The sequence below is a fragment of the Macaca thibetana genome, chromosome 16 (assembly GCF_024542745.1).
Source record: "Macaca thibetana thibetana isolate TM-01 chromosome 16, ASM2454274v1, whole genome shotgun sequence".
In the NCBI taxonomy this organism is placed as follows: Eukaryota; Metazoa; Chordata; class Mammalia; order Primates; family Cercopithecidae; genus Macaca; species Macaca thibetana.
The window spans coordinates 61,797,094-61,811,931 of record NC_065593.1 but is presented as its reverse complement, the minus strand read 5'-3'; the positions used below and the strand labels follow the sequence as shown (position 1 = coordinate 61,811,931).

The 14,838-nt window shown below is 50.0% G+C and overlaps 1 protein-coding gene and 1 non-coding gene across 2 annotated transcripts in view; both read left to right on the top strand.

Moving 5' to 3' along the window:
- TNRC6C (trinucleotide repeat containing adaptor 6C) overlaps positions 1 to 14,838 on the top strand; it is a 264,335-nt gene that overhangs the window by 64,652 nt on the left and 184,845 nt on the right. The gene's annotated exons all lie outside the window — the stretch shown is intronic.
- On the top strand, positions 6,104 to 6,259 carry LOC126940036 (U1 spliceosomal RNA). The gene has a single exon (XR_007720561.1). It is a non-coding gene; the product is annotated as a U1 spliceosomal RNA (small nuclear RNA).

The window sequence follows — 14,838 nt, the reverse complement described above, 5'->3', positions numbered from 1 at the left end:
AAAGGCCGGGCACAGTGGCTCACGCCTGTAATCCCAGCACTTTCGGAGGCTGAGGCAGGAGGATCACCTGAGGTCGGGAGTTTGAGACCAGCCTGACCAACATAGTGAAACCCTGTCTCTACTAAAAATACAAAATTTAGCCGGGCATGGTGGTGCCTGCCTGTAATCCCAGCTACTTGGGAGGCTGAGGCAGGAGAATCACTTGAACCCGGGAAGCAAAGGTTGCAGTGAGCCGAGATCGCGCCATTGCACTCCAGCCTGGGCAACAAGAGCAATACTCCGTCTCAAAAAAAAAAAAAAAATCGAGAGTGCCCAGGTCTCACCCCAGAGACCCTGATCCAACAGGTCTGATGTGGGGCCCAGGCATTGAAGGTTTTAAAAGGTCCCCCGAGAATTCTAGTGTGCCATTCAAGTGAGAACCTCTGGTGTCAAAGGCCAAAGACGCACCCCTGTGGGACCACCGTGTTAACAAATTGCCTCCCAGTCTTGTCATCTGGACAGAATGAAGCTCCAGGGCTTTGAGTGATTTAGAGCAGAACCACGTGATACTTGGGGGCGGGGGCTCCCACTTGAGAAGCCATCTCAACACCCCAAGACAGGCACTGACCCAACAGAAGAAACTTGCCCTTCTACTTCCTGTTCCCATTCGTTGGGTCTCCCCTCTGCTGCTCTCAGATTCCAAGCTGGGCTCCAGGCTCAAAGCCAATTCTCTGAAACCCAACTCTCCGAAGGGGGCCAACTCAGGGAGTTGCCTTAGCAGGCAAGCCGGGACTGGCCATCTTCCAGTAGGACCTCCCTCTGTGCTAGTTGTAAGGATGAAGTGAGATATTAAATGTAAAATGTTTTACATTTTTTTTACATGTGCATGGCGTATACACGTGCTTTATAGACCCTTGTACGTAGCTCTCAGAATTTCTCTTTTGCACCCATTTCAACAGTTCAGCTCTTCAATCCATCTTCAATTCCTCTTTCTCTGCTCCCCGAATATCCCCAGTGTCACTGCCTCAGCCCAGCCCTTGGCGCAGCAGAGCGCTGCTCAGAGGTGGTGCTCAGTGAAGGCTGGAATGATGGGATAAATACAGGTTAGCCCTAAGTGGCAGGTATATCTGAATGGCACCACTATCTGTCAGCCACTCCAAGTGGACACCTGGGCCCAACCCCTCACTCCTTACTCCCCCTCACCATCCTGATGCTGGCACCAACCCCCCAGCCCCACCATCCTGAGATTGCACCATCCTCCTGCCCTTTTCTCTGCAGCTGCCCCACTTCCACTCCACTCTCCAAACTTTGCCCACTGGAAGATACGCACATGAAATTACTTACTAACCATTCCACTTTACCCAAGTGATTTGCTTTTTAGAACACATACTTGAACTGAGTCAAGGTCATTTTTCCTCCGTGAAAGACATCCTCACTGGGGTGTTTCTGATCCAGCACGCGTTCCTGAGAGCTGAGAACAGAGGGGTATAATCCCATTCCAGACCAAGGGAGTGTGGTTCCTGGGATGGGCACCTGTCTCATGGGACCTTTCTGTGTGCCTCAGTTTCCTCATCTGTAAAATGGAAAAATTACAGGAGCCCCCTGACTGAGTTGTTGTGAAGATTAAATGAGATGCTACATGCAAAACTTGGAGCACAGCCTGGTCCAGTGTGTTAACCGTTATTATTATCACCATCATTCTTATTTTCAAGTGTGCACAAAAAAGGGCCTGAGGACTGCAGTTCTGCACGGTAGGAAGTAATGGCTACAAAGTTGCTCAGTTGGTCACTTCCCTCCCCTCATAAAAATCCCTCCATGGCTCCCTAGCGCCCTCAGGCAAAGTCCTTCAAGATCTGGTCCCTGGGCCAGGCGCGGTGGCTCAAGCCTGTAATCCCAGCACTTTGGGAGGCCGAGACAGGCGGATCACGAGGTCAGGAGATCGAGACCATCCTGGCTAACCCGGTGAAACCCCGTCTCTACTAAAAAATACAAAAAACTAGCCAGACGAGGTGGCGGGCGCCTATAGTCCCAGCTACTCGGGAGGCTGAGGCAGGAGAATGGCGTGAACCCGGGAGGTGGAGCTTGCAGTGAGCTGAGATCGGACCACTGCACTCCAGCCTAGGCGACAGAGCGAGACTCTGTCTCAAAAAAAAAAAAAAAAAAAAAAAGGCCAGGCGCGGTGGCTCAAGCCTGTAATCCCAGCACTTTGGGAGGCCGAGACAGGCGGATCACGAGGTCAGGAGATCGAGACCATCCTGGCTAACACGGTGAAACCCCGTCTCTACTAAAATACAAAAAAAATTAGCCGGGCGAGGTGGCGGGCGCCTATAGTCCCAGCTACTCGGGAGGCTGAGGCAGGAGAATGGCGTGAACCCGGGAGGCGGGGCTTGCAGTGAGCTGAGATCCGGCCACTGCACTCCAGCCTGGGCAACAGAGCTAGACTACGTCTCAAAAAAAAAAAAAAAAAAAGATCTGGTCCCTGCTGATCTTGGCAATCTCATTTTGCACCACACCCCGCTACCCAGCCGGCTGCAGCAACCAGCTTCTCTGGACCGGGTGGTGATTGGTCAGCATGGGGCTAGCCCTGAAAAAGGCTTGCTTTAAATCTGTTAATGCGGCAGGATGAGTTTGCACAGCATCGGGTCACCATCCACCCTAGGCGGTATCCTCCGGTTTAAGGGCAAAATGCAAATTATACATTTTGAAATAATCAGCAACCAAGATTATTTATCTGGGGCAAGGAGCTCTTATTTCCCCAGCAAATGCTGCCCTATGGGGTCTGCCGTATTTCCCGACTGCTGCTTGTGTGTGTGGCAGACGTCTTATCTCATTCGACATTATTATTTTCTAGAGGATAAGATAGCAATGTTTGCTCTACTCAGAATTATCAGCCCATGATTGCAGTTACCTGTACTTTATATTCAGCGCCAACACAGAAAAACCTTCTAAGACTTGTGAAATCAACCTGAATTGGGGGATAGGAGTGGATATAAAAGAAAGAAGACTATCGTAAGAGCTAAGGAGTAAAATATTATCCTGATTAAGTATGGGGGAGGAGTCAATGCACTGAGGTTAAAAATGCATCATTTTTCTTTTCTTTTTTTTTTTTCTTTTTGCAAATTGCGTTCTTGTGTGTTTCGTGATGACTGATATGATATATCCTTGGCTTTCGGAGCAAGAAAAGTCATCAGGGTTTCATTTGTTATGTTTATGCCAAGAGAAATCAATCTCCACCGACACAGAGAAGGCTGCTCATACTAGCGATGCTGTCTGGGGAATCGGCCGGTCACACCCTTGGCGGACGGCAGAACAGATACTGGGTAAGATACGCTTTGGGCTTATTGATTACAAAGCTTCTTCATTACTTCTGTGGAGCTGCAGATCAATAGGCTCACAGAAACATAATAGATTTTTTTAGAAAATCAATTAAACAGAATATTTTTTACAGAATTGAGTTTGCACAGCCGTGTCGTTGGTGTGCAGTTTCACATTTTTAATGCAGTTTCTCTCTAAGAGCCGCGTTATAATGAAGAGCTGGCAAAGACTTGGTTAAAAGTTCACGCATAGCAATACGAATGGGTCAAATCAGAGGGAGGGAGACAGGACTGACTCTCTGGGGAAAGCAGAGAGCATGGCAGCTGCAACGTTGCTGGGGAGCAGTGGTGTTGGCCACCTGGCCTGCCTATTGCCTACGCATCATCATGTGGGCAAAACCTATCCGTGTGCCTCCTCTTGGTCTAAAAAACGGAACTGAAACTTCTTGGAAAGCTCAGATTGATGTCTGAATTTCCCCATTCTGAAAGCAGAAGGAAGCTCAGCAGGCATAAAGGTGAAATACAGCCAGGCTATGGCTGTCTAGATTTGCCCTGGCGTACACGCGGCTCTCTCCTCTAAGCTGTAGAGGAGTAGCTGGAGGTGCAGGGACATGGGGTTCAGGCTACAGAACAATGGTGGGGAGGAGCTGTGACCTGGACCCCAGGCCCATGGGCCACACACATGGAGCTTTTCAGGTCACGGGTAGGTAAGCCATTTCCCACAGTGCCAGGTTTATGCAGAGTGATCCTTGCAGGCGAGCTGCAGTGCCCCAGATCACAGTCCTGAGCCAGTAGGGGCTGACACCATCCCTGATTCACTGTACTTCCCTCCTGTTGCCACGTTCCTCCTGGTTTGGTATGATCCTGGAAGACAGGCATGAAGAAGAAAGAGAAGAAAGAGAAGGAGGAGGAGGAAGAAGGAGGGAGGAGGAGGAGGAGGAGAACGAGGAGGAGAGGAGAATGAAGAAGAAGGGAAAAGAAGGAAGGAGGAGGAGGAGGAGGGAGAGGAGGAGGAAGAGAGGAGAATGAAGAAGAAGGGGGAAGAAGGAGAAGGAGAAGGGGAAGAAGGAGGAGGAGGAGGAGAAGAAGGAGGAGGAGGAGGAAGAGGAGGATTAGAAGAATTATTAGAAGAATAACTAGAAGAATTGTAAGAAGAAAGAAAAAATTCCCCTCCCATTTCTGGCAACTCTACGAAGAACCACTCACACGTATGCGGTGAGAAACCCAGCAGGAAAGCCTGAAAGCACTCCAGCTCTGCCGGACACAGGACTTCAATGTTCCCAACGGAGCATGATTAATAACAAGGCTGTAACTCCACAAAGAAGCCTAGTGATGACATTTAGAAATCTCCCTTAGGCTGGGCGCGGTGGCTCACGCCTGTAATCCCAACACTTTGGGAGGCCGAGGCGGGTGGATCACGAGGTCAGGAGATCGAGCCCATCCTGGCTAACATGGTGAAACCCCGTCTCTACTAAAAATACAAAAAATTAGCCGGGCTTGGTGACGGCGCCTGTAGTCCCAGCTACTAGGGAGGCTGAGGCAGGAGAATGGCGTAAACCCGGGAGGCGGAGCTTGCAGTGAGCTAAGATCGCGCCACTGCACTCCAGCCTGGGAGACAGAGAGAGAGTCTGTCTCAATAAATAAATAAATAAATCTCCCTTAGCTTCGTTCTCATGGTTTGCATCGTTGGAACCCCAGGATGGAATCTCAGCCTTAATTGATGTCCATTTCAGGGGTGTATGTTGTTGAATCACACCTCCTTTTTTCTGCTTCTTGTCACCTTGGGCTTGTTCTTTGGTAGGTCAGGGGTTCCTCGGGGGCCTCTCTTCCTTCCCGCTTCACTCCAGGGCAGGACAGAGGGTCCTGCCCTCTGAAAATCTAGATTATTTACATCTCTAAAGGAGCAGTGTCTGGACTTTGAGTTGCTTGTAACACTTCTCTGTAAATTCTCCCCATTTTGTTTTGTTTTGTTTTTACCCTGAACTAGTAAGAATCCGAATTGAATCCTGAAAGCCAGAGTGAAAATATGCAGCCTTCCTTTCTGCAGGGCTAGAATAGAATCAGAAAGACCCCCCCACGAATCTAAAGCAGCAGGCTGGGTTTGCCTGGAGACCAACACGTGCCTGAAGGTGGAGACGTCCATTCCCTTGTTCCTTTGCCTACCTACAGGTAGCATCCCTGGGAAGCGATTCGAAGGTGCTGGGGCTGCAAGTGTTGTTTGGGGAAAGGGGAAATTAGAAGGGAGTGCACATGGAAGTCTTTCTGATCCAATGATTTGGGGAAAATGACTTCTTCTGAGGCCATGTTTTCAGCCCAGTGGATTTCATGGCACCTAGTATGTATCTCGGCAAAACAGCAAATGAACCATCCAAGGATCAGCTGTCAGCCTTTCACATTTAATCGTTCAGAACTCAACCTGGATCCACAATAGACACTACAATGCAAGGCTCTGAGAAAGCTCTAGGGAAGAACGATAGCACTGCCACAAAAAACAATGCGGAAACAAGAAGCTCCCTCCATGTGCCCTGTTGGGACATTTTTGCTTGGAGAACCGTAACTCCAAATTCTTACCTCGCAGAGAGGGACCCAATGGGACCTGTTTAGTAAATGTTCACTGAGTTCTGCCACGTGTGGACAATCTTCCAGGGAGAACTCCTAATTAATTAGAAAAGGTGCCTGCCCTCGAGGCACATACATTCTATGAGTGAGACAATTAGACAAACAGACACAGATGTGACATGGACACCGCAGTGCAAGGATTCTGTCTGCATGTGCGTTGCTGAGTCCCCATGTTTAGAAGAGTACCCTGCATACTTACCTGGCAGGGGAGACACTATGATCACAAAGGTGGTTTTCCCAGGGTTAGGCTCATATTCCAGGTGTGCTGACCCCTGCAATTTCCCCAAATGCAGGAAATTCAACTCTATAATCGGTGGTTGGGGGGACTGTGTTTGCAATTTCCCATGTGGGTTTTTTTAAAAAGAAGAGGCTGGGCACGGTGGCTCATGTCTGTAAGCCCAGCACTTTGGGAGGCCAAAGCAGGTGGATCACCTGAGGTCAGGAGTTCGAGACCAGCCTGGCCAACATGGTGAAACCCTGTCTCTACTAAAAATACAGACGTGGCCAGGCACAGTGGCTCACGTGTGTAATCCCAGCACTTTGGGAGGCTGAGGCAGGTGGATTACTTGAGGTCAGGAGTTCGAGACCAGCCTGGCCAACATGGTGAAACCCCATCTCTACTAAAAATACAAAAAGTAGCTGGGTGTGGTGGCAAACACCTGTAATCCCAGCTACTCAGGAGGCTGAGGTAGGAAAATCACTTGAACCAGGGAGGCAGAGGTTGCAGTGAACCGAGATGGCACCACTGTACTCCAGCCTGGGTAACAACAGCAAAACTCCATCTTAAGAAGAAGAAGAAAAAAGAAGAGTACCCTGCACATAGCAGGCCCTCAGTGAATTATGAATCAGACTGAGTCTGTATCACGGCGTATGTCAGGTGGTAGCAAGTGATGTGCGTGCCAAGAAAAGTCTTCATAAGCACAAAACATAAAGGCCCTACAGGTGCTGAGTGTAAACAGCCTTGACCCTGAAGAAGGACTGCATTTATAGCCCTCAAAATAGCCCCACACTCACCCTTTGCACACCTCACAATCAAGCCCACAGACCACACACATACACACCCCCCACATGCACAGGCACACATGTCATCTCATCTACAACATAACCTGTTGTCCACAGGCATTTTCTACAGTGCCACACCTCAGGCCTCATTTCACACCCAGTTTAAGTCATTTTTAACCCCCTCCCCATACAACAAAAGGATTTTTGGTAATTGCGGTGGGCTGAATAATGAGCCCCCAAAAATCCAGGTCCTAGTCCCTACAAACCTTTCAATGTGACCTTATATGGAAAGAGGAATTTTGCAAATGTGATTAAATTAAGCATCTTGAGATGGGGAGATTATCCTGGTTTATCTGGGCAGGCCCTAAGAGTCATCAAATGGATCCTAGTCAGAGGGAGACAGAGGTAGACTTGAGAGCAGAAGAGACTGTGCAACCACGGAGGCAGAGATTGGAGTGAAGGGCTCTGAGAATTTAGGAAGCGGCCATGAGCCAGGGAATGCAGGCTCAAAACCAGCACAGACTCCACGTAAGTCCCTAGTGCAGCCTCTATGAGCTGGAAAAGACAAGGCAAGGAATGCCTGGCAAGAGCCTTCAGAGGGAGTGCAGGCCTGCCAACACCTTGATTTGGGTCTGATTAAATCCATTTAAGACTTCTGGCCTCCAGAACTGTAAGAGAAGACATTTATGCTGTGGCCGAGGTAGGAGGAACGCTTGAGGCCAGGAGCTCAAGAGAAGCCTGGGCAATATAGCAAGACCCCAACTCTACAAAAAATTTTAAAATTAGCCAGGCATGGTGGTGCACACATGTAGTCCCAGCTACTTGGGAGGCTGAGGCTGGTGGATCGCTTAAGCCCCAGAGTTCAAGTCTGCAGTGAGCCAAGATCTTACTCCTGCACCCCAGCCTGGGTTATAGAGCAACACCTTATCTTAAATACATAAATACATTTCTGTTGTTTGAAGCCTCCAAGTTTGTGGTACAATTTGTTACACCAGCCGTAGGATACTAATACAGTTTTAAAGTAATCGACATTCTTTTCTTGGTTTATGATTTAACACTGTTTTCATAGAAGAATAAACTTTCATGTTAAAAAATTACTCAAATTCAGTAAAATATTTCATGGACGAACTAAAATTTGTATTTACCAAACACAAATACTTCTCCTTGCAGTTCACACTGTTTCACTGTTTGTTTGTTTCTTTGTGATGAAGTTTAACTCTTGTCATCCAGGCTGGAGTACAAGGGCGCAATCTCAGCTCACTGCAACCTCCACCTCCTGGGTTCAAGTGATTCTCCTGCCTCAGCCTCCTGAGTAGCTGGGATTACAGGAGTGCGCCACCATGCCTGGCTAATGTTTGTATGTTTAGTAGAGATGGAGGTTTCACCATGTTGCCCAGGCTGCTTTCAAACTCCTGACCTCAGGTGATCTGCCCGCCTCAGCCTTCCAAAGTGCTGGGATTACAGGTTTGAGTCACCACACCTAGGCTCTTTCACTGTTTTAAATTTGAATCACAGAGAAAGAGGATCTGTGGTCATACAGAATGACAGAGCTGAAAGAAGTCCAGCTCTGTCGCTTCATTGTTGCAATCCCTGTGCTGTCATTGTGCATTTCTAATCTGTGTAATGAAGGAGAATGTAATCCTGCAGGGGTTGGATACATAGACCACACCTGAGGCCCCTCAAATGATTCCACACCTTAGAAACGTGCTCTCTAAATGAACACCAGTGGCCATCCTTGTGCTGGGAGCTGACTGTGCAACTGGCATTTTCCAAATTAACTGTCACAAAGAATGCAACGTTTATCAGAGTAAGTAATAAAAATGTGCTAATTTGAAGCTTACATATATATTATTAGAACTCAATAGCAAGCAGAAATTGTTTAGAACAGAGACCAACCAAAAACATTTCCAGGGACATTGTTTAGAACTGCGGATGCATGGTGTTAATAAAAAGCAGACGAACTTTTAGCCAGTTTTATTACTGTTTGTAAATTTCCTATGGATACTGCATGTCCTCACTGCCTGCCCTGGGTATTACACTGATGTCTCATGGTGCAGGAAAAACGAAGACTGTTATCTTGGCTTAGATGCGAAGCCTTCCTCGGGCCCCACTGTGCCAAGAGGCTGAGTGAAATCCCCAGGGTTGTCTGTGCCTGGTCTCTGAGCACAGTGCTCAGAGAGCTGGTGGGAAGGGGACCCAGGAAGGAGGGAATTCCACAAAGGGCCCCGAAGCCTTTACTGGGTATAAAGTCAAAGGAGGCTTCCCTCCGTCCTAAGGCAGGGCAGCTTACAAGGGATTTGAGGGCAGGGCCGGCCTAGACAAAACCAGCACAGACCCCAAGTGGGTCCCCTGTGTAGCCCCTTCTCCCCTGGGGTAACCTAGCCCCCTGAGCCTGGCCTCCAAGAGAGACTTGCCCTCCCTCCCAGCCATTGGAACTCCCTACACTGGCCTTACCCCCTCATCCCCAGGGACACACCCCCAACCTGGAACTCATCGCTTAGCTGGAGACCAGCCAGGTGCCACCCCAAGTGGCTGGCCCTGCAAATTGAGGGGATCTGGATGTCTCCTGGCATGTGGTGGTGCCAGGCCGGTGAAGGAATGAAGTCACCAGGAAACAGAGAGGCAGCGGGAACAAGAAAGCAGAGGCCACCTGGCCCACACCGTCCAACGACCCTGAACCTGCATCTGCACCTGGTCGCTGCTTCCTAAGCATGCGACCTTTCTCCCCTGAATGCCCCAGGCTGCAGGCAGCCTCTTGGTGACAAGAAGACTCGGAGGTACCTATGCGCTTTGGGGTCAGGAGAAAGGGATTCAAACTCTGCCTGTCCCCTGTTTGCCCTCGGGCAACATTTCACTCCAAAAAACTAGACTGGAGCTGGGCACAGTGGCTCACGCCTGTAATCCCAGCATTTTGGAAGGACAAGGTGGGTGGATTGCTTGATCCCAGGAGTTTGAGACCAGCCTGGGCAACATGGTGAAACATCATCTCTACAAAAAATATATGTAAAAATTAGCCAGGCACGGTGGTACGTGCCTGTAGTCCCAGCTACTCAGGAAGCTGAGGTGGGAGAATCACTTGAGCCCAGGAAGTCAAGGCTGCCGTGAGCCATGATCGCATCACTGTACTCCAGCCTGGGCAATAGAGTAAGACCCCATCTTAAAAAAGAAAGAAAGAGAGAAAGAGAGAAAGAAAGAAAGAAAGAGAGAAAGAAAGAAAGAAAGAAAGAAAGAAAGAAAGAAAGAAAGAAAGAAAGAAAGAAAGAAAGAAAGAAAGAGAGAGAGAGAGAGAGAGGGAGGGAGGGAGGGAGGGAGGGAGGGAGGGAGGGAAGGAAGGAAGGAAGGAAGGAAGGAAGGAAGGAAGGAAGGAAGGAAGGAAGGAAGGAAGGAAGGAGAGGCTGGAAGGCTGAGCAGGGCAATGGTCCTGTGAGAACACCTAGTGCAAGGGTGGGCAGTCAGCCTTCACCTCCCACTCCCCTCCTTCCGGGCAAATGCTCATGGGCACTTCCAAACAGTAGGGCACAGTGTCATTTGCCCTGAGCCCCCTTCCCTGGCCCCATAACCAGGAAGGGGCTGACTTGCCCCCTAGAGTTAGATTCCAGCATTTAATAGGAGCCTTTCGGAGAGATGACAATCATTTTCAGCAGTCTCAGTGGAGGAGGCATTCAAGGACTTTAGGGTGACACCCAAGGTGGCTGCTGGGGCAGGCAGCCCCGTTTTGAGTTGAGCCAGAGTGGGAACAGGGTGGGAGAAGGAAGGGAGGGTGAACAGAGAGGCAGTTCCCACCCCATCGGTATGCAAATCACTTGCCGCTGAGATAAATGATCCGGCAGGATGGCAGGCAGGGTTCCCAGCGGGAGCCATTTGTCATTTCTACTCCTGATGTGTGAGTGAGAAAGTGAGAGCCTCCCCCATCCCTCCCCCGACACAGGTAGCTCAGCCAAGCCTCAGGTGCCAGAGACAAGAGGCATCTCCCAGACCTCCACCTCCCCAAGTCTGGAGAGCGGCCTGCCTGGCACAGTCCTGGACGTGGGTTCTCCCAGCACTGCGCGTGGGAGGACACTCCTTGGCGGCCAGAGAGTGGGCCCTTTGTCTCCTGGAAGGACGATGTCAAGCCATAAACCTCCCTCTCTTGGCAGTCAGCTCTCTGGCTAATTGACAAGGCGTGCGTTGCTAAGATTTTTGATGACATCAGCAGAGCCCAACCATATCTGGGGTTCACAGGGCGGGCCTGGCACAGAACGGGGAAGGGTCAGGCCAGGTTGTGTTCCAGCAAGAATTTGCGTCATGTTTGGACCCCATGGGCTCGTGTGTAAATGATTGATGAAGGGACGGATAAATCAATCAATCCTGGAGATCTTGAATTTGCCAGAAATCCAATCCAACCATCCCGCCCTTTCCTATTTGGGCTCCTCATCTTGAGAGCAAAGGCTTGAGAACATCACACTAGGAAGGACGCAGAATGTCTGGCAGCAGATGCCAGGCAGTAGTGATTTACTAAGAGAGAAATGGGCTGCCCTTCCTCACGGCTAGGGATGCTGTCCCACCCACGCTGATAAGCTTGAGACGGTTTCCCACTGTGGTGATGGGCCGGGCTGGTGCATCCTGCCCTTTGCTAGAGCTCAGAACCTGCCCTTAGTAGGGACCCAATAAATATTTGTTGATGAACTAACAAACGACCAGAGAAGGCCCCTCGTGAGACCACATGGCACAGCCTTAATTCTGGAAAGAGTTAAAGCTTTTTGGCACAGTCAGGGGTTGAACTTACAGCCTTGGTGTAAAAAGCATATGGTCTCACTTTGTTCTTTTATTCTCTTGTTCTTTCACTCACTCACTCACTCACTCACTCATTCATTCAAGAACTATTTCTTGAGGACCCACTACATGCTCGGCATTGGACAATGATGATTCTCAGTACGTCATGGGGTACCAATGAACAGGACCCTGAACAGTGACCGGGGGCCTCTCCACTGACAATGGCCAAGAGTTTCCAGACACAAAGGGCCCCACAGCTCCTGGTGAACCCCAGATATCACTGGGCTCTGCTGATATCATGGAAAATCTTAGCAGCTCATGCACAGGATACACATCTGTCAATTAGCTGGTGAATTCACAAGCCAAAAGAAAGTGGTTCGAAGCTTTCCATTGCCTTTCCAGCACATGGAGAGTCTTGGCCAAAACACAGCGCTACCCAGGCTGCCTCCTTGGGGGCGTTCTTCCTTCTCTTGATGGTGAGGGGTTGGACAGGTCTGCCATCTCTCACTTGAGGTCCCCATCAGAACCCTCTGAGATCAACTCCACCTACAACCTCCCACCACCAAAACTTGGGAAAACTCCAGAAAGGCAAATTTCATTCAACTCACTTCAACAACACATTCTTTGATACCTACTGTGCACAAGGTCCTACTAACGCAGGGCAAGCAAGCTCTAAGATGGGGCTTAGTCCATGAGGGTTCTTGGTCTTGCCCAGGCAATAATGCAAAGGCAAGCAGGGGGTAGAAGAAAATGGCCTTGTCTGTGACTGCCCCTGCAGAGCAGGGCTGCCCCGCAGGCAGTGTGCTGAGAGCTGCCACTCAGGGCGGGTTAGCAGACATATTGATACCCACTTTTAATTGCATGTAGATTAAGGAGCAGTTTATGCAGAAAATTCTAGGGGATGAGCAGTAACTTTTGGGTCATCAATATGGTCATAGAAAGAGGTGGTAATTCCCGGCTGTTGCCATGGCAATGGTAACCTGACATAGCACACTGGTGGCCATGTCTGACCGGAAAGCTGCTTCTGCACTGGTCTGGTTTTAGCTAGTCCTCAATCTGTTCCAGTATCTGAGCCCCACCTCTGGAGTCAAGTCTCACCTCCTACCTCATTATGTTCAAACTTGCCAGAGGAAAAAGACCCAGTCTTTTTTATTCAGGTACTGATGACCTAGAGAAGAGAGACACAAACACAAGTAGCTATAATGTAAGAGGAGGTCAAGGGTTGCCGCCCACAAGGGGATGAGGTCACAGGGGATACGATGCTGGTGAGAGGTGAACCGGGTCTGCGCAGGGGCTGGGAGGCAGGGTCAGCAGGGGACAGCAATGGCATAGTAGCTTCTTCAAAAGAAGGGGGGCTGGGCTGGGCGTGGTGGCTTACGACTGTAATCCCAGCACTTTGGGAGGCCGAGGCAAGTGGATCATCTGAGGTCAGGAGTTTGAGACCAACCTGGCCAACGTGGTGAAACCCCGTTTCTGGTAAAAATACAAAAAACTATCCAGGGGTGGTGGTGTGTGACTGTAATGCCAGCTACTCAGGAGGATAAGGCAGGAGAATTGCCTGAACCGAGGAGGCGAAAATTGCAGTGAGCTGAGATCACGCCATTACACTCCAGCCAGGGCAGCAAGAGTGAAACTGCGTCTCAAAAAAAAAAAAAAAAAGAAGAAGAAGAAGAAGAGGAAGATGAGCTGGAACCTGGGGAGGCGACAGGGAACAGTGTCAGTTGGGAATCCCCCATGGGAGGGGGCTGAAGGCATCTCTTCCCATCCGTGAATGGGCCAGAGGAGCAGAGACACAGATGAAGCCATGGGAGACCACCCCCTGAGGGAGGTGTGGCAGACATTGCAGGGGATCCAAATTCATTCCAATAACAGGATCCACGGCACTCCACAGGGGAAACTGAAGGATGTGGCAGGAGCCAGTCAGCTCAGAACGAAAGGGCTTAGAAAGGGGCAGGCAGGAGGCCTGGATGGGGAGGGTGGAAGAGGACTAAGACAGACAGTGGGCAAGGGGATCTCAGAATCAAAACCAGAGAGCCGCAACTGCTGCCTAGGCGTCACACAATGCCTCCGCAGAGCCTGCGGTGTGGAGGCAATGTGCATTTGCTGCGTCTGTTGCCATGTGCCCCTGTGTGCATCTGTGACACGTCCTCAGTCATGCGTTTGCTGCAGACCCAGCCAGTGTGCAGTCACTACCCTCTCAGAGCTCATGTTCCACTTGGGGAGAGAAACAACGAGCAAATGGACACCCTGAATGAAGAAAAGGAAGCAGGGTGTGGGGAGGGCAGTGGGAAGGGTGCGCAGAGAGGAGGGTGGGGTACGAACCTACCTTCAAGGAACTGAAGAAAGGTCTCCTTCTAGCTGAGCAACATGGCTCACGCCTGTAATCCCAGCACTCTGGGAGGCCAAGGTAGGCAGACTGCTTGAGCCCAGGAGTTTGAGACCAGCCTGAGCAACATGGTAAAACCTCATCTCTATAAAACATATTTTAAAAATTAGCCAGGCGTGGTGGTATGCACCTGTAGCCCCAGCCACTTGGGAGGCTAAGGTGGGAGCATAGCTTGAGCCTGGGAAGCTGAGGCCACAGTGAGCTGTGGTGGCACCACTGACCCTGTCTCAAAAAAAAAAAAAAAAAAAAAAAAAAAGGAAAGAGAAAAAGGAAAAAGAAAACAAAAGGAAAGGAAAGAAAAAGAAAGAAAGAAAAGAAAAGAAAAGAGAAAGGGGAAAAGGTTTATTTTCTCCTGGAAGGAGTAACCCTGAGAGGCTGGCTTTTTCGAGTCTCCTTTCACCCTGCCTGAGGATGTGGCTCCAGCAGGTGCGCCCCACTCGTCCCCCCTCCCCCAGGCTGCTCTCGAAGGGCCACGAAGGAGTAGCTGGCTTTGATGGTGTTCCTGTGGTCTTACCCTTTATCTAAGCCTGGTCCCAGCAGGTGGCTGTGGGGCCCGGCAGGGCCACCTGAACCCCACTGAGAATGCATTCTCTGATCTTGTCTTTCTTGGCTGTGGAGAACAGAAGTTGAAGCAAGATTGCAGCTTTGGAAAAAGGCAACCTCAGGAAGCAAAGCTCGTTCTCAGTTCCAACCTGGGAGAGGCACAGAGACCCCACAGTTCTTCCTCTGGGAACAGCGGGCCCCAGCCTGACACAGGTCCTCTCCAGTCGGACACCACCACCATAC